At 43.5% G+C, this 19782-nt stretch overlaps 1 protein-coding gene across 3 annotated transcripts in view; it reads right to left on the bottom strand.

Annotated features, from left to right (window-relative positions):
- TOMM7 (translocase of outer mitochondrial membrane 7) overlaps positions 1 to 19782 on the bottom strand; it is a 229167-nt gene that overhangs the window by 6707 nt on the left and 202678 nt on the right. For all 3 annotated transcript variants that reach the window (XR_011486585.1, XR_011486586.1, XR_011486587.1), the window contains one exon: positions 18618 to 18659. The gene's annotated coding sequence lies outside the window, so the exon portion shown is untranslated. The remainder of the gene's footprint in view (positions 1 to 18617; positions 18660 to 19782) is intronic.

The following is a 19782-nucleotide window of genomic DNA, read 5'->3' as shown; positions in this document are numbered from 1 at the left end:
AGGTACATTTTTCTAATCTATACAAAGCTCAAAACCCATCAAATCTAACCAGGACACAGACCCTTAAACCAGAGCACATACGACACCATATGTGAGAAAATTAGACCATTCTTCACCTCTGCCTCACCCCGCCCCACCCCACCAAAGGATTTGGAACAAGTTCTGATTTCATGTGGTCTCTGAACCCTCCTCAAGTAGCTGTAAATCTGGATGTATGTGCATTTGTGCCTTTTCCTCAGAGCAACTCCCCACGCAGCTAAGAGCTCAAGAACCGTGCCTTTGGGCTGCAGCTGTGGTCCTCACACTTCAGCATGCCTTACACTCACCTGGAGAGCTTATTAACCATACAGAGCTGGGTCCACTCTCCGAGTTTCTAATCCAGTGGATCTGGAGGAAGGCCCAAGGATTCTGCATTTCTATCAAGTTCCCAGGAGATGCTGCTGCTGCTGTTCTAGGGACCACGGTGGAGACCCTTGTGTGTAAACCGGGTCTCTACCAGCAAGGGCAAGCCCACCTTCATTCTAACATGTGTCAACCCCACCTCCCATCAGCAGGTGGCAGCCCGTGCCTACAAATCTCCACATACTGGTCTCAAATTAAAAAACCCCATCACAAAAGCAAGATAAGAAAGCCCAGTGCACAGCATTTTTCTACAAATTGGATGCCAACCTATTTCTGCTAAATAATTTTAAATGTTGATCTGTCAGTACCATGCAAATCAGGCTTCAAGAACAAGTGAAATAGACTGGCAAATAGTAAAAGAAGCTGGACTCTGGCTTCTGGCCCCAAGGCCGACGCTCCTAGATGGGGTTTTTGTATTTCACTGTCTGCTGATTTGTAAATGTCCCTATGTGGAAAGTCCTGGGCTGGATGCTGCAAAATTACCCCAGGGGCCCTTTAAAAATGCAGAGCCATCTCCCTCCACCACCATTCTAGCTCAGTAGCTCTGGGGTTAGGCATGGGCATCATATTCTTAACAGATGTCTCAGTCGATTCTGAGGTACAGCTGTTTTGGTTACATCGGTTTGTTTAGTAAAGATAAACCAATGCAAAGTTATGAATACGCTGATGTTACTACCTTTCATAACGTGGTTTTTCTAGGTTCAGACTTCGCAGTAATTCCAAATGCAGGAGAATGCCACTGTTCAACACGGCAGTTACCAACCACACATGGCATGGAAATACATGGAAATCGACATGGAAAATACAGCTAGTCTGAACTGAGATGTGCTGCAGGGTGAAATAACACCGTATTTCAAAGACATGAAGGGGAAAAAAAGAATGTAAGATATTTTTAATGTCACTACTAGAAAAATGAAATTACATATGTAGCTTGCATTTACTTCTTTTGGACAGCACAAGTTGCTGTTGTTGTTTAGTCACTAAGTCGTGTCCGACTCTTCATGACCCCATGGACTGCAGCACGCCAGGCTTCCCTGTCCTTCACTATCTCCCAGGGTTTGCTCAAACTCATGTCCATCTAGTTGGTGATGCCATCCAACCATCTCATCCTCTGTCAGCCCCTTCTCCTCCTGCCTTCAATCCTTCCCAGCATCAGAGTCTTTTCTAATAAATCAGTTCTTTGCATCAGGTGGCCAAAGTATTGGAGCTTCAGCTTCAGCATCAGTCCTTCCAGTGAATATTCAGGACTGATTTCCTTTAGGATTGACTGGTTTGATCTCCTTGCAGTCCAAGGGACTCTCAAGAGTCTTCTCCAACACCACAGTTCAAAAGCATCAATTCTTCAGTGCTCAGCTTTCTTTATGGTCCAACTCTCACATCCATACATGACTACTGGAAAAACCATAGCTTTGACTATAAGAACCTTTGTTGGCGAAGTAATGTCTCTGCTTTTTAATATGCTGTCTAGGCTTGTCATAGCTTTTCTTCCAAGGAGCAAGCATCTTTTAATTTCATGGCTGCAGTCACCATCTGCAGTGATTTTGGAGCCCAAGAAAATAAAGTCTGTCACTGTTTCCATTGTTTCCCCATCTATTTGCCATGAAGTGATGGGATCAGATGCCATGATCTTAGTTTTTTGAATGCTGAGTTTTAAGCCAGCTTTTTCACTCTCCTCTTTCACTTTCATCAAGAGGCTCTTTAGTTCCTCTTCACTTTCTGCCATTACAGTGGTATCATCCACATATCTGAGGTTGTTGATGTTTTTCCTGGCAATCTTGATTCTAGCTTGTGAGTCATCCAGCTCAGCATTTCACATGATCTACCCTGCATATAAAATAATAAAACAGGGAGATAATATACAGCCTTGATGTACTCCTTTCCCAATTTTGAACCAGTCTATTGTTCCATGTACAGTTCTAGCTATTGAGTCTTGACCCATATACAGGTTTCACAGGAGACAGGTAAGGTAATCTGGTACTCCCATCTCTTAAAGAATTTTCCAGTTTGTTGTGATCAACACAGCCAAATGCTTTCACAAAGTCGATGAAGCAGAAGTAGATGTTTTTCTGGAATTCCCTTGCTTTCTCTATGATCCAACAAATGTTGATAATTTGATCTCTGGTTCCTCTGCCTTTTCTAAACCCAGCTTGTGCATCTGGAAGTTCTCGGTTCACATACTAATGAAGACCCACTTGAAGAATTTTGAGCATTACCTTACTAGCATGGAAAATAAACACAATTGTGTGGTAATTTGAATATTCTTTGGCATTGTCCTTCTTTGATTGGAATGAAAACTGACCTTTTCCAGTCCTATGGCCATTGCTGAGTTTTCCAAATTTGCTGACTGATTGAGCATAACACTTTAACAGCATCATCTTTTAGGATTTGAAATAACTCAGCTGGAATTCTATCACCTCACGAGCTTTGTTTATAGTGATGCTTCCTAAGGCCCACTTGGCTTCAGTCTCCAAGATATCAGGCTCTAGGTGAGTGACCACACCATCGTGGTTATCTGGGTCATTACAACCTTTTTTGTATAGTTCTATGTATTCTTGCCACCTCTTATTAATCTCTTCTGCTTCTGTTAGGTCCTTACTATTTCTGTCCTTCATCATGTCCATTCTTGCATGAAATGTTTCCTTGATATCATCAATTTTCTTGAAGAGAGCTCTAGTCTTTCCCAGTCTATTGTTTTCCTACACTTCTTTGCACTAGTTAGAGGACGTAAATAATCTTGACAAGAATGGAGCTGGTGGGGAGGGGAGTAGAAAGCAGGGAGGCAGAGCAGAGCAGGCTCAGGGGAAGAAGTGTTGATGGCCAGCATTCTAACAGCATTCCTGGACCAACGCCTCACCCCCTGGCAGTTGGGCCTGGACAAAAAAAAAGTCCTCAGCCTGCATCCACTGCAGTGCTACAAGCTTATCCATGCACGAGTTTGCAGCTTGAACCCAAGCTGACTGCAAACAGGCAAGAAGCATCCACCCCCCAAATACACTGAGTCTGAAACACACTTGCCAGAACTCAGAGGTCAGTTTTACATAGAAAAAAAGAAAGAGTGGTTACTATAATTGATTGTTGGTTGCAGGCCAACCCACAGCGACCTCTTTAACCTGTACAATAGCTAAAAAAAAAAAACCTCTATGGTCCTTCGCCATAGTCCTCTGGGCCAGCAGCACCAGCAACATCTGGGAATACAGAAGAAATGAAATCCTCAGGCTCCACCTAAGACCTGGAGAATCAGAGACACTGGAGGTAGTCCTGGCAAATATCTGGACTCTGACCAGCCATCCAGGTGATGGCGAGGAGGCACCTTAGGACAGCTCACTGCATAGAACATACTGCTTCTTAATATACAATGAGGGAACTCTTAACCACAATATATATACTGTGGCTAAGAAAAAGAAAGAGAGAAAGAGGAGGCTGGAGGAGGCTGAGGGAAGCCCCCAGGGCATTGAAACAAGCCCACGGAAACAGTTCTCCGCTGCTGTGACTGGGAAGCTGTGCAGTGAGCCAGGTAACAAGCCTGCATCCTAGAGTCAGGACTACGTGGGTTCACAGCCAAGCTCCATTTTCTACTGTGTGACGTGGGGTGGTTACTATGTTTTTCTGAGCCTGTTCTGCCATCTGAAAGATAAGGAAAATAACACCTCTTATGTATGATTATTTTTGGGAGTAAATGAGTTAATGTGTGAGAAGAGCCACACCCAGTTGGCGGTACAGAACAAGGGATCCTCACTGGTTATGTTACTGTAAGACATCCATCCATAACCTTAGGAAAAGCAACCCTAAGAGCTTGCATGGCCTCACCCTACTCATCATTAGTATCTTTTCTGTGCCCAAGCTTGCTTGCTTGCTCTTTTCATGGAAATTACTTCCATGATTAGACAGTGAATCTACAATCTAACCTCATTCTTGTTTAATTGACTCATTAAAGTTTTATCTCTGGTTTTATTGAGTCAGGTTTCACCCCCAATGAACTCACCATGCAGTTTTCAAGGGTTCCTTATTTCTTCACATTTGACAATATGGCTTTAGAGACTGGGTTGATAGAGTTATTTATATACTTGGGATCTGGATGCTAATTTCTGGGTTTTCTGCTTTGCTAACTTTATCTCATGAAATAAAATGAATGTTTACTGAAGTGACTATGACACTGGAATCTAGAAGGATCCACCCAGGCTGTAGAAACAGCAGGTTTTGTTCATACATTGTTTTGGATTTTTTTGGTTTTTGCCTCACCCCCCTCCCACACCACCCCAGGATCTTTGACGAGACACCTGGCAGGGAAGAAGTCATGTCTTGGGAAACACCATTTTCAAAGGACCCAAGATGAGCTGAGTCATCAGCAAACACACAGGACGGCAGCATTCCCCAACACACACCACCAGTTTGGGCAGCATCCTGGATTTGCCTAACAGGCAGCAGGAAAAAAATGCCCCATCTGGGCAAATTAGGAAGTTGAAACCAAGAATCTCCTAGCTGTCACCTCCTACTGCTTTCCTCTCTCAGGTAGTGAGTGCTAATTTATCATTAACGATCTACTTTCAGTAACCTATGTGTGGAGGTGGGTATCAATGGTGCTAAATCTTTTTCACCTTTGGGGATTGGAAAGTGAGCAGTAAAACCCTGTGCTTCATCTTCAGAAGAGGGAGAAAATGCACTTCCCATTTCCTCACTGCCGGCTCTGACTGCCACAGGGTTGTGGCTGAAGGAAAAAGCTGAGGACTCAGCCCCCTTCCTGTCTTCCTGGCATCTGAACTTCAGGTGAGCGAGGGAAAGAAGTTGGCAACCACAGTAGGGGTGGGGGTGGGGGGAGTGTGGTGAGCGGGGGAGTGGTGAGTTCCTTCTGTTTGGAAGTTCAAGGCCCTGAGAAAGGCTGAACATGCAAGCGGGGCTGCCCAAAGCTGCTTGGACCATTTCCTGGGGCATGGATGATAGAGAAAACCTAGTCACCATCACTAAAAAGGGAATCGCTCTAAAATATACAAACAGTTCATGCAGCTCTGTATCAAAAAAACAAACAATGCAATCAAAAAATGGGCAGAAGATCTAAATAGACATTTCTCCAAGGAAGACATACAGATGGCCAAAAAGCACATGAAAAGATACTCAATATCACTAAATATCAGAGAAATGCCAATCGACTGGGTATCACTTCACATTGGCTGAATGGCCATAAAAAAGTCTACAAACAGTAAATGCTGAAGAGGGTGTAGAGAAAAGGAAACCCTCCTACACTGTTGGTGGGGATGAAAATTGGTACAACCAGCATGGAGAACAGTATGGTGGGTTCCTTTTACAAAATAAATAAAGAGCTACCATATGATCCTGCAGCTACACTCCTGGGCATATATACAACAGAAAACCATAATTCAAAAAGAAACATGCACCCCAATGTTCATTACAGCACTATTTACAATAGCCAAGACATGGAAGCAACCTAAATGTCCACTGATGGAGGAATGGATAAAGAAGATGTGGTACATATGCACAATAGGATATTACTCAGTTACGAACAAGAAAATAATACCATTTGCAGCAACATAAATAGACCTAGAGATTATCATACTAAGTGAAGTAAGTCAGACAGGGAAAGACAAATATCATATGATACCACACCTGTGGAATCTAATTTTAAAATTAGAGTGTAGAGTGGGTGGTAGAGTGTATAGGAATCTGCCTGTCAGTGCAGGGGACATGGGTTCGGTCCCTGGTCTGGGAAGATTCCACATACTGCAGAGCAACTCAGTCCATGTGCCACAACTACTGAACTCACATGCTGCAACTACTGAACCCTCACACCCCAGGGCTCGAGAGTCACGGCTTCTGAAGCCCGGGCGCCTGGAGCCTGTGATCCTCAACCAAGAGTAGCCCCTGCTCGCTGCAACCAGAGAAGGCCCAAGCACAGCCAGAAATGGATAGTAAAATTAATAAATTAAAATAAATTAATAAAAAGAATAATGTTTGCTGTGGGTTTGTCATACGTGGCCTTTATGAAAAAATAAAAACGATATAAATGAACTTATTTACACAGCAGAAACAGACTCAGAGATTTCAAAAACAGAAGTATGGTTACCAAAGGGGAAACGTGGAGAGGAGGGATAAATTAGGAACTTGGGATTTACATTAATTAATGAGATTAATACACACATTACTATATGTAAGATAATAACCAGCAAGGAACTAGTGTACGGCACAGGAAACTCTACTCGATATTCTGCGATAACCTATATGAGAAAAGCATCTGAAAAAGAATGAATGTGTATATGTATAACTGAATCACTCTGTTGTACACCTGAAAGTAATACTGCACTGTAAATCAACTATCTTCAAATAAAATTGTTTTTAGAAAAGAGAATCAAGGACTTTTGAACTACTTTCTTTTAAAAAATTATTTATTCACGGCTGTGCCGGGTCTTTGTTGCTGAGTGTGGGCTTTCTCGAGTTGAGGTGAGCGGGGTCTACTCCGCATTGCAGCGCATGGGCTTCACACTGTGGTGCCTTCTCTTCCTACAGAGCGCAGGTTCTCGGCACACGGGCTTCCGTAGCTGCGGCACGCTGGCATGTGGGATATTCCTGGACCAGGGAACGAACCCGTGTCCCCTGCACTGGTGGACGGATTCTTAACTACTGGACCACCAGGGAAGTCCCTGAACTACTTTCTAAATGTGTTCCTGCCTGAGGGCTTTCTTCCATGGCTGCCTAAGAGGCTGCCTGGAAGGCTTTCAGACTCTTCCTGAATTTCACTGCCCGGGACTTTGAGTCGAACCCCTTCACTTTTTTTAAAAAGGTGTCAGCGTACAAGGTCTCAGAAATGCCTCTTTTGGTTTCCTGCTTGGGATGACCATGGTAAAGAGGTTACAGCTCATCCACAAACTCCAGAGAACTGGTGTTGGCCTGGATCCGCACCCTGAGGCCTTCCTGGCTGGAGTGGAAGGAGGGTAGCGACTGATGGTCAGTGTCTACCAAGGACAGAGTGTGCAGGAAAATAGCCTGAAGAGAGCAAAAATTCTTCAGCTTCTTGGCCTCTGCACAGGAAGTCTCCTTTAGACCTCCGACTTCACCCGTACCCTGCGACAGCAAACGAAATAGTGGTAGCCGGTTGCAACACCCTGACTCCCAGGTCTGTGAGAGTCGCTGTCTCAGGTGCTGCTCCCACATCATCTGTGATCAAGGGTTTCGTCACAGTGTTCCCTTTGGAGGAGACTGCTGAGACCTGAAGAGGGAAAACAACCCCTCAGAGTAACACAGCTGTGGCCAGGGTCTGAACCCATGGCAGCCTGACTCAACAGCGGTACTGTTTTCCCCCAACCTTAAACCTTCCTTTATCTCCAGACCTCTCATTTGTAGGCTGTGTCTGGTTTCTTCAATGTAATAAAACAAACATACTGTTAATTCATGAACAAATGAAGTGCACGAGACATAGCAGTCATTCGGCAAATGAACGTTGAGTGAATGAGTGGACCGAGCTTGTATCAGCTCCTTCTCTGCCCACAGGCTTGGCCACAAGGGCCTCCATGACCCAGGGGTAGAGCTCATGATCTCAGGGGTGACTCCAGGCTCTGTTCTCCAAACCGCCTGGCTGGCTGCCTGAGCTCACAGGACACTGAAGAACTACGGCTTCATTCAGGTGGCTTGTATCTCCTGCCAATGTTTCCCAAGAAATCAGACTTTGTTTTCCCTCTGTCTCGAGCCCATGTTGTGATGCAGCCAAACCCAGCTCCTTTGGGATCCAGTCCAAACCAGAGGGTGTGGATGGGATGCATGAAAGAGTACTGAAGCCATTTAAAGAATGGACCGTTTTAAGTCATGAATACTGTGGGAACAGCTCAGGGCTTTGAGAGCCTGCAGATGGCTGGTAAATGCATTTCAAAGGCATAAAAATGTGAAGATGTTGGTGACCACAAGGAGGACTTTGGTTTTCATTTCACATGTGTTCATTACGGTCCTATGTATCTATCTATATGTATATTTCCTTATAAAATTAGAAAAATGAAAATAAGACCCTCTAGGGGTACAGTATAGCATGACTTAATATTTCAAAACTGATTTTAGATTCAAGGATGTGAGGGAAAATGAAGACCATGATTGTTTTGTTAAACAAATCCCTGCCTAGTTAGAAACCACATGCACACAGCAAATGAAGAAGTGGCTTAATGACTAATTGATGTTGCTAACATCTCCTTCATTCATGACTGAACTCACGCAGGTCCTTCTAACAGGACCCAGTTACGAAAATTGCTTTAAAAGTCTTTGTTTCTCCTTGTGGCAGGAAAAGTAAAGCTGTTTCTCTCCCTTAAAACTGTCATCTGACTAACTCCTGACTCCTAGACCCTGAGTGAGGCGCAGACTTGAATTTCACTCGAGGAGTCCTGTCCCTCTGGACAAGCAGACAGACCAGGAAGCTCCTAGAAGCACATGCTCCACTGGCCTCCGGGTCCCTGCACTCTTGCTGCCTCCTACCACTTGGCTGTTTCTTCTGTCCACTTGGCTGCCTCTCCCCAACACTCAGTTCTCGGTCCTCTTCTCCTCTTTATCTCACTCCCCTGGTGATTTCAGCTGTCTTTGGCCTTTCACAGCACTTGTATGCTGAGAGCTCCCTAGCTGTCATCCTCAGCTCAGACCTCTCTTTTGCACCCCAGCCCACATCCCGGAGAGTTCCAGCTTCGTCTCTCCACTTGATGCCTCACAGCCTCTCCTAAAACAGAATGCCTGGTCTTCTCCCCACGATTCCACAAGAGGTCTTCCCTTCACTGTTAAGAGCTTCTCCATCCTTCCAGGTGCTCCAGTCAAAGACCACGGTGCAGTCCTTGATGCCGTTCCTTCTCTGATACCTGGATTGCTTACTGTCTACAGAACATCTGCTGACTTCCAACTGTATCCTGAATCAAACTCTTCCTCAGTGCCTCCAATGCACTGCCCTCCCTGTTTCATCCAAAGGGAAAGCCAAGGTTTTTTTTTTTTTTTTTCCCATTTATTTTTATTAGTTGGAGGCTAATTACTTTACAGCATTGCAGTGGTTTTTGTCATACATTGAATTAGCCATGGATTTACATGTATTCCCCATCCCGGTCCCCCCTCCCACCTCCCTCTCCACCCCATCCCTCTGGGTCCTCCCAGTGAACCAGGCCTGAGCACTTGTCTCATGCATCCAACCTGGGCTGGTGATCTGTTTCACCCTAGATATACATGTTTCGATGCTGTTCTCTTGAAACATCCCACCCCCGGGTTCTCCCATAGAGTCCACAAGTCTGTTCTATACATCTGAGTCTCTTTTTCTTTTTTTGCATATAGGGTTATCGTTACCATCTTTCTAAATTCCATATATATGTGTTAGTATACTGTAATGGTCTTTATCTTTCTGGCTTACTTCGCTCTGTATAATGGGCTCCAGTTTCACCCATCTCATTAGAACTGAGTCAAATGAATTCTTTTTAACGGCTGAGTAATATTCCATGGTGTATATGTACCACAGCTTCCTCATCCATTCATCTGCTGATGGGCATCTAGGTTGCTTCCATGTCCTGGCAATTATAAACAGTGCTGCGATGAACATTGGGGTGCACGTGTCTCTTTCAGATCTGGTTTCCTTGGTGTATATGCCTAGAAGTGGTATTGCTGGGTCATATGGCAGTTCTATTTCCAGTTTTTTAAGAAATCTCTACACTGTTTTCCATAGCGGCTGTACTAGTTTGCATTCCCACCAACAGTGTAAGAGGGTTCCCTTTTCTCCACACCCTCTCCAGCATTTATTGCTTGTAGACTTTTGGATAGCAGCCATCCTGACTGGCGTGTAATGGTATCTCATTGTGGTTTTGATTTGCATTTCTCTGATAATGAGTGATGTTGAGCATCTTTTCATGTGTTTTTTAGCCATCCGTATGTCTTCCTTGGAGAAATATCTGTTTAGTTCTTTGGCCCATTTTTTGATTGGGTCATTTATTTTTCTGGAGTTGAGCTGGAGGAGTTGCTTGTATATTTTTGAAATTAATCCTTTGTCTGTTGCTTCATTTGCTATTATTTTCTCCCAATCTGAGGGCTGTCTTTTCACCTTGCTTATAGTTTCCTTTGTTGTACAAAAGCTTTTAAGTTTCATTAGGTCCCATTTGTTTATTTTTGCTTTTGTTTCTAAAATTCTGGGATGTGGGTCATAGAGGATCCTGCTGTGATTTATGTCGGAGAGTGTTTTGCCTATGTTCTCATCCCTATCAAGCTACCAACGGTATTTTTCACAGAACTAGAACAAATAATCTCACAATTTGTATGGAAATACAAGAAACCTCGAATAGCCAAAGTAACCTTGAGAAAGAAGAATGGAACTGGAGGAATCAATCTGCCTGACTTCAGACTATACTACAAAGCCACAGTCATCAAGACAGTATGGTACTGGCACAAAGACAGAAGTATAGATCAATGGAACAGAATAGAAAGCCCAGAGATAAATCCACAAACCTATGGTCACCTTATCTTCGACAAAGGAGGCAAGGATATACAATGGAAAAAAGACAACCTCTTTAACAAGTGGTGCTGGGAAAACTGGTCAACCACCTGTAAAAGAATGAAACTAGAACACTTTCTAACACCATACACAAAAATAAACTCAAAATGGATTAAAGATCTAAATGTAAGACCAAAGCCAAGGTTTTGGAGCTGTCTGCAGGGCCCTGTCACGCTTCTCTCTGACCCCTCCTCCTGCTCGTCTCCAGCCGCACTGGCCTCCTGGCTGCTCTTGAGGCTCAAAGGGCACCTCCCACCCTAGAATCCTGGCTGGCTATTCCCACCTGCTTTAGGACTTTATTCAGATGTTATCTGCTCAGTGAGGCCCGCCTGGCTGTCTTACTTAAATCCAAGCTGCAGGTCCCTATGCCCACACTCCCAGTTCCCTATTGGCAATGCTTTTTCACAGGTCTTACCTACAAAAATGTAACTTCCATGAGAGTAAGGGTATTTTTTCTGTTTGGTTCACTGTGTATTCCAAAGGCCTACAACAGTTTCTGGGTATACAGTAGGTATTTAATAAATATCTCTTGAATGAGTGAATGAACACATACCTTACATTTGAAACTTAATAAGGGAAATAACCTATCTCAGGATTCTCACTAGGATGTGCTGACCCTCCAGCACAACCGAAGCCATTCTTCCACATAACCCTGAATTCCACAGTTACAGAAACATCTCCATATATCTGAAATGAAGCCTAAAGAAAGTGTAATAATTTCATTTCTGCCTCTTGAATACCCAGCTCTCCACACTCTGGCAGCTCTCCTATCCTAACTTTGCCAAGAGCCACATGCCCATTTAAGGACCAGACAACCCATCTTGAACCCTTGGACAGACATGTTTGAGCACTGATTTCCCTTGGCTCAAATGACCATGGATTGACCTCAGTTAAAGAATTTCACTTCATTACAAACATATTTTTGTTGCACTGGTTTCCAACAAGGATGTACAGTATCTACACTGGTTCTGTTTCAGTCTTGACTCCAGCAAGACTGCTTCTCAATCTCTCTGTGTCTCTCTCTGATTCCTCATCTGTAAAATGAAGATTATGGTAATTGTACCTGAGTCACTTGTGCTGAGGAATGATGACTGAATAGATACAAAGTATTTAGAACAGCACAGACACCGTCAAGTGCTCAATGAATGTTAGCTGTTATTATCAGCATTGTTACTCTTATTATTAATACTAAACACAGTACCTTATTTGGCTTTTTATTTCTAGCAACTAGTACACTGCCTGGGGCAAGGAAAGTACTTAGGAAAAGTCTGCTGGATAGTTGAACGAATGGATGAGGATGAGCTTTTTCAGTGCAGAGCCTGTACATTTTCACTCCATTTAGCACCTAATAATTCTCTGGAAAGACTTGCTGAATTCTGAATGAATGGCACACAGGAAGGTTCCTGTATGTACTCTGTAGAGCAGAGAATGTTGAAAGAGGATAAAAAAATAAAACTGATGAAGGCACTGAATGATTTGGTACTTCAGAAGTGCTGTGAGATAAATCAGAGCAAATCTGTGACTTTGAGAAAAAAAAATTTTTAATGACTTTTGCGTCTCAGTGTTGTTCTCAAATAACTAGGGCTGAGTAGTCTTTGTGTGCTAGGAAGACTACATTAGACAATGCCTGCAACATATACAATTCAGGGCTGACACCTGGAAAATCTCATTCAATATATACTGACTTTAAAACCACATGGCAAGAATAACTGACACGTGTAGCCCTACAGACAAGGTCCAAGAGCCTTGTAAGATAAGGCAAGGTGCCCAGGGTTCAGGGACAAGAGCTAAATCTCCAGGGACCCTTCTTTCTATGATGTCTCTTCTTGTTTGCATATATAGACACCATCACCAAAGGCACATCTTTTTCACCCACTCTGGCCCATGACCCCAGGGACAATCTAGATAATTCTCACTTCTATAACCAGAACTTCTCCCTTTGTCACGTGTGAGGTATTTCTCCAAAACGTTACAAGCAAGTCCAGACAAATTAGCCCTTCAGGAAGCTTCAGTACAAAAACTGGTCATTCTCCACTGGCTTCCGCTCCCCCTACTTCCCCCCCTGGACCCATGCCAAGTCTGAGCAAGCCAAGTGGACCGTGGAAAGGAGACCCGTAGCATGACGAGTCTAGTGCTTAATCACAGATGGCATTTGTCTTCAATGCTTGCCCAATATGGACCCAACTTCTGCTTTAGATGGTCTATATCCAGATTACCCAGCAATTTATAACCTATTATCTCTGACTGCGAGGTCTGTGTGTGATTCCTTTTATTTTTTTTTAATGTCATATAATATTTTGAACTGATAGCCTTCTCTGAAAACCTATGGTTATTAGAAAAAAATTGAGAAAAAGTTGTCTTGCCCTTGGATGAGAGGAGGGGACTGCCTGTCTCACTGGTGCTTTGGGGCATCTGAACAGGGGAACTGGGAGAAGGTTGGAGGCATCAGCTTATCTCTTTGCCTTTCAAAATTAAAAACTGAAAGCTATTTATAGGACAACAGTAAGGAGTTAGAACAATACCAACTCAGCAACAGGCAACTAGATTTGTCCTCCTCCCATGAACTTTGAAAAACAGACATAAGAGTTCTCAATCCCTTAAAATTTGAAAGATGAAAACACTGAAAACCAAACAATGGAATGATGGAGGGGATAATTCTTACAGTTTTTAAAATGTCCCCATATTTTTCCATTTCATCCAATAATTGAAAAAGCCAGCAAAAGAAAATAATTACAGTTTTCACAGAGCCCGTCACCTCAGTGACCACTGAATAGCTTCACTCCTTAGTATCTTCATTTTGATTACAACAAATGAATTAAAAGTCTACAGTTGGGGCTTTAGTAATATATTTGTCATATGTATGTCTAGCTATGAGTGTGCATATACACATGTATTAATTTGATGATTCATCCTTTAAGAATCAACTTTAAAATATTACTTAGAGTAGGAGTTGTTAAAGAGAACAGTAGTAAAGTAACAGGGATTTGGTCAGCCTTGTTTCCTACCAAATCTCCATACTGAGAATTATATTCAGTAATTATGTGTTGACTGTATGGAGAAATGAAATGGTACATTTAACAAAAATTGTGTATTTAAATGAAGTGCCAGTGTGTGCCAGATTCAAGGAAGGAAATTCAAGCAACCAGGAGAAGGCTTCTGCAGTGATACATGACACACTGGAGCTGCCATTCTGGGGTGGTTGCTGATTTCAGAAACAAACCATTGAACTCTCAACTTCTTTTTATCACTGTTAAATCTGTGCACTAGATGCCCTCACCGCTCCACCCCACCAACTCCCTGAAAATTGGCCTTTCCCAGTCCCTACCTTGCACTCCCATCCTTGCCGCTCACTTCATCCCTCCTTTGAATTCCCATATCCTTTACACTTCCAGGTGCCCCCAAGTCAAAATAGCCTTGGTGTTTAAATAGTGTCACCCAGTGTTCATACATGAGCCACCAAAGGCCTGACCAAGGACGCCAGCAGTGGACATAGGAGAGGCAGAGTGAGAAGAAACTGGAAGGAATAATCCACAAGACCTGGCATCCAAGTAGCAGAAGCCATGCAGAGAGTGGCTAAAGTGGGCTGTCTGCTCTGCATGAGAAGAGAAGAATGAAGACCGCGGGGTGGTGCTGAGCAGGAGACGGTGTGAGAGGGTAAGGGTGGGTTGGGCTGGGGCGTGCCACGGTCAGCAGTAACATCAAAGCCTGCACAACTTCACACAGATTAGAGACGGCACAGCTAGTACAAATGCATGGAACCCATAGTCGGGGGGGAGGGGGGTCAGGTTCTGGCAGGGCTGGGGAGCAGAGATCCCTGAGAAGGAAGTCCCCAAATGACAGCTGTGTCGAGGCTGCGGAGGCCACACTTCAGGCCACACTCCCTGGTTCTCACCTCTGAGGGCACCGAACACTTCCTTCCTCTCATTTATTAACGAAGTCCCTGCCCATCTGAGGGTTGAGGGGAGGTCAGTCTCACAAGCCACGTGCTGCTGAGGGAACCATCAGAGCTTTACCGGAGAAAAATGCTCATTAGTCTTCTATATCTCACTTTTTCAAACGAAGAACCCCCTAGTAAGGCTGTGATTGGAAACCTGAAGGCAAGCGTGCTAGGGCCGCTGTGACAAGAGACAAACTGAGTGACTTGAGCAAAAGGCAACGCTTTCCTCACAGGTCTGTAGGTGAGACGTCCGAAAGCACAGTGGGTTCCTCCTGCGGTCCTGAGGGCTATGAGGGATGGATCTATTCCAGGCTTCTCTCCTTGGCTTACAGGTACCTGTCTTCATACTCACATGGCCTTCTCCCTGCATCTTTACACAGTTTTCCCTCTGCACGCATCCTTGGGTCCAAACTTCCCCTTTTCATAAGGACACCAGACATACTGGGTTTACACCCACGCTAATGACCTTACTGTAACTGGATTACCACTGTAAAGACCCTGTCTCCACACAAGGTCACATTCTGAACACCTGGGGGTTAGGATATCAATATATGAATTTTGGAGGACACCAATCAACCCAGAGCAGCAAGTCAGAGGGAAGGAGTCAGTGCGTGGGGAAGTTCACTTTGCAGGAGAACTCAGGATAAGCGTGCAGCCTTGGCAGTCATCAGCCTGGCCTCAGGGCTTCGGAAATCCCCCGCGTCTGGTTTTCCCAGTTCTCGTAATCTCACCCCCACCAAAAAGACATCTAAGTGCATTCCATGCATTTCTGGTGAGAAGCTAACTCTGCTGCACTCTGTGCAAAGGGCTAACTAGGTTTTAACTGAAGTGGTTGAAGTGGTTTGGTTAACTGAAGATCTCTGGAGGAATTTCACCTATTCTTTAAGCCTAAACAAATCTGACCCCGGTGTTTAAGACACTACACAATATTGGACCACCTGAAGCTCCACCTACTTGGGGCAAATTGGGATGGTAATAAAATGGTTGGTGACCTTTTCCATTCTTGTCATTGCAGAGATATTCTACCTCATGTCTCTCCAAACCAGGGGAAGTACTACTGAGGCAAAGTGTTTGCACTCAGGGTAGGTAAACATGGGCTCGGGCACACAGGGCTCAGCCCCTGACAATGTGTCAGGTACTAGACGAGATTCACCCGTGGGCAGAGCAGCTGGCTGGGTGGGAGAGGGAGTTCTAACTTTCCCACAGGCATGTGGAATTTACAGAGGGCAGACCTGGACACTCAGAGAGTGGGGCTAATCCTGCTGCTTTCACCCTCAATTTGTGCTTACTGGTTGTACAAACGTTTTGACTGATGGGCTTCCATGATTTTGCTGTTGTCGTTTAGTCGCTAAGCCATGTCTGACTCTTTTGCAACACTATAGACTACCAGTTGCTAAAATTTTTTATTACCCCCTGGACATGAGCATACAGTTGGAAGGAAACTGGGCAAGAGGTAGAGGTGGAAACCAGCTTATGCTGAAGAAATAGGCTTTATATGGCTAGAATTTAGAGAATTTGCTTGAGCCGTGTTCATGCAGCAGTTCTCAAACATCTTAGTATCAGGACTCTTTTCCACTCTTAAAACTTATGTAGTTTCTATCTGTTAATATTAACCATGTTAGAAGTTAAAATCAAAGAATTTTTGTAATTTTTTTGTTCATTCAATATAATAAATAATCCTTTATATGCTAACATAACTTTTCATGAAAACTGTATTTCCTTCTCCAAAATGTATTGAGAAGACTGTCATGTGTTAAATTTTGGGAAATTTATTTAACGTCTGGCCTCAGAGAGGACAGTTAGAATCTCACATCTACTTCCACATTTCAACCTGTTAGTTATGCTGTTTTAACAGAAGAATATGAAGAAAATACAGCTTTACACAGATATGTAGTTGGAAAAACCCGGGTTTTGTGAATCTCCTGAAAAGAACCAGGTGTCCCCAGGGGTTCTCTGGCTTCACTTTGAGAACCACTGAACTGATGGTCTTATAGTCTTCTTATATCCTGATTGGACCTTCTCTTGTAGCTATACTGTTACAAGAAGATTTAAACTTAAGGATTTCAATCCATAGCTGTGTGTGCTCAGTCATTCAGTCATGTCCAACTTTTTGCGACTCCATGGACTATAGCCCTCCAGGCTCCTCTGTCCATGGAATCTTCCAGCAAGAATACTGGAGTGGATTCCTATTTCCTTCTCCACGGAATCTACCTGACCAGGGATTAAATTTGTGTCTCTTGTGTCTCCTGCCTTGGCAGGCAGATTCTTTATCACTGTTCCACCTGGGAAACCCTTTAATCCATAATATTTAATTTAAAAAATCTAAAAAATTGTTATTTGTCTGTTACATACTTATGAAGTCTTATTTCCTTCTATTCTCACATTGGAGGAATCAGCTTTGTGCTAATAGTCACTGTCTTACTTTGTTTGCAGTAGGTGAGCTAAAAAATAGATTATAAGCAAATACAATTACCCAATAACTATATTTAATTACCATAGTTTCATTTTATGCTTCCAACTCTAAGACCAAAACACTCTTAACTATGCACTTATAAATAATATTAAAATATGTATGCATAAGCCATGGGCTTCCCTGGTGGCTCAGAAGGTAAAGAATCTGCCTGCAATGCAGGAGACCTGAGTTCGATCCCTGAGTTGGGAAGATCCCCTGGAGGATGGCATGGCAACCCATTCCAGTATTCTTGCCTGGAGAATCCCCATGGACAGAGGAGCCTGGTGGGCTATGTCCATGGGGTTGCAAAGAGCATGGGCATGACTGAGTGACTAAGCACACTCACACATGCATAAGCCATAGGCAATAGAAGGTATTTTGTGAATTCTGTTCCATCATCTTTTTTGGTTTGTCTTTCGAGGAACTATGTCATATGAATCATGATGACCACTGACAATGCAAAGGAAGATAAAGGAAACTGGTTCACTGCCCATCTGTTACAAGTCCAACCCTGATTAGCACATTATGGCTCTATACGCTGACCAAGGGGGCTTGATTTTAGCAAGATTCTGAGTGTAGTCACAAGAGACGGACTAGCAAACATCTTAATGACATGTAGATAGTCTTACCTTAAAAGCAGCCCACACATTGTTTCTGTAAGCCAGTGGTTCGCAGAATATCATGTGCTATGCAATACGGTTAACAAGAGTGACTGAGAAGAAACCAGTTCACAGATGCCAAAGAGGTTAAAGAAGGCCCAGCCCAAAGTTAAGTCTTGGTACCAACAGTTCCCACCGGAGTCTTAGTTCCTAGGCACAGAAGGGATGGGAGGAAGAGAAGTATTCCTTCATCACCTTCCAAAAAATCGGGCTGACCTGAGACCCCATGCACTTTGAAAGGCCCCCTTCCACCAACCTTGTGTGCCCTGATTACCAGTGTCATCTCCCCACACCGGCCGCTCTGCTCCCTGGCCTCCGTTATCTGAGGTGCCCCTCAGCGCTCTGGTGCCTCACCTGGAAGTCCTAACAAGATCAGTAACCTACGTACAGTCAACCTTCAAGCTTTCAGTGCACATTTCCTGAGCCCTGCCTTGTCCCACTCTTTGTGCTCAGCCCTAAGGGAAGATGCTGGGCCATTTGCATCTTTAGCAGTAGGTTAACTGGTGGTCCTTCAGCAGAGCATCACAAAGAGAAGTGAAAACACTCACGTGCTGTGAGGGAAATGTTGAGGGCTGGGGAAAGGTCATGAGGACATCTCACACTGTCACCCCCAAAGTTACTTAAAGCTATTCCTGTCAAGAGAGAAGGGTCAAACCCCAGGGAACTCACCTTTGGGTCTCTGATCTGGTGTGAATCCCCTTACTTCCTTTGCTAGAAGAGAAACTGAAAAAAAAATTTTTTTCTAGATTTATTTGAAGAAAAACCAACAGTGCTTCTTTTTAGCTTGGAATGAGGTTTTTTAATGCACAGCCTATGATATCTGGCAAACTGCTGATGCAGTCTAGAGGAAAGGCAAGGAAGCGTTAATATGGGGTTGTCAACTTAAAGTCAATCACTGTGTCTGCCACAGTGACAAAACAAAAATGTGCTTTGGTATTTGGTAGGGAAAGGATGCCTTTCTTTCTGCCTCGTTGCAAATAGTCAGTAAATTCATGGCAGTATCTGTCAGACAGAACTTTTCTGACACCACTTTCCCCTTCCTTTGTGTTTTGCTTTTTCTTGGTGATCCTGTTCTACCGTTTTCCTTCTGGGTTAATGTCTCTCCCAGATGTTATATAGCAATCCTAAGTCAAGTATGATTCTCCACTAAATCATAATAAAGATAGTGTTAATCTGCATCTTGATTGCACCCATCAGTAGCTCAATGTCCACAGGTTTCACATGGATGGACTTTCTGTGTTGACGAATTGACTGGAACTCATGAAAGATTTTATAACCCCAGCTAGATCCTGGGGAAGGTCTCAGGTACCAGTCAAAGACTGCAGAAGATATTTCATTCTCAATTTTATTGTCCCTTTAAAAAGGTTAGGCAGAAAAAAGGAAAACATAGTGTGCTTAATTTTAAAGAAATGTTAAATCAGTTATAATTACTGGATTGCATACCTGGATTAAGCTGTGGAATAGGAATAATGGGACCTTAAGAGATAATGTGGTTTGTTTTACTAAAGGGTAGAACACATATACACTCATATTTCATGGAGCAATAGAGGAAATTTTCTCCTGAAAGAGCAAATAGGCTTAGGAAAACCAGACTCATGAATTCATGCACATTCCTGGCTTTATTACCCCCTGGTTTTATTTGGTTAAAGTTAACTTTCCATACTTGGCTACCAAAATTGCTTTCCATGTGAGGTTGTTACTGCAAAGTGAGTAGCTTAAGTTTTCCCCTCACACCTCACCGGACATTAGTCTTTCAGTGTTCTTGCCCTTCCTTTTGCAATGTTCCGAATTCTCATGCTTCCTGTTGAGAAACTGCTGCACACTGAGGATATCC

This window comes from Odocoileus virginianus, unplaced genomic scaffold, assembly GCF_023699985.2.
Source record: "Odocoileus virginianus isolate 20LAN1187 ecotype Illinois unplaced genomic scaffold, Ovbor_1.2 Unplaced_Contig_29, whole genome shotgun sequence".
NCBI classification, from domain to species: Eukaryota; Metazoa; Chordata; class Mammalia; order Artiodactyla; family Cervidae; genus Odocoileus; species Odocoileus virginianus.
This window is presented reverse-complemented; position numbering and strand designations above follow the sequence as displayed.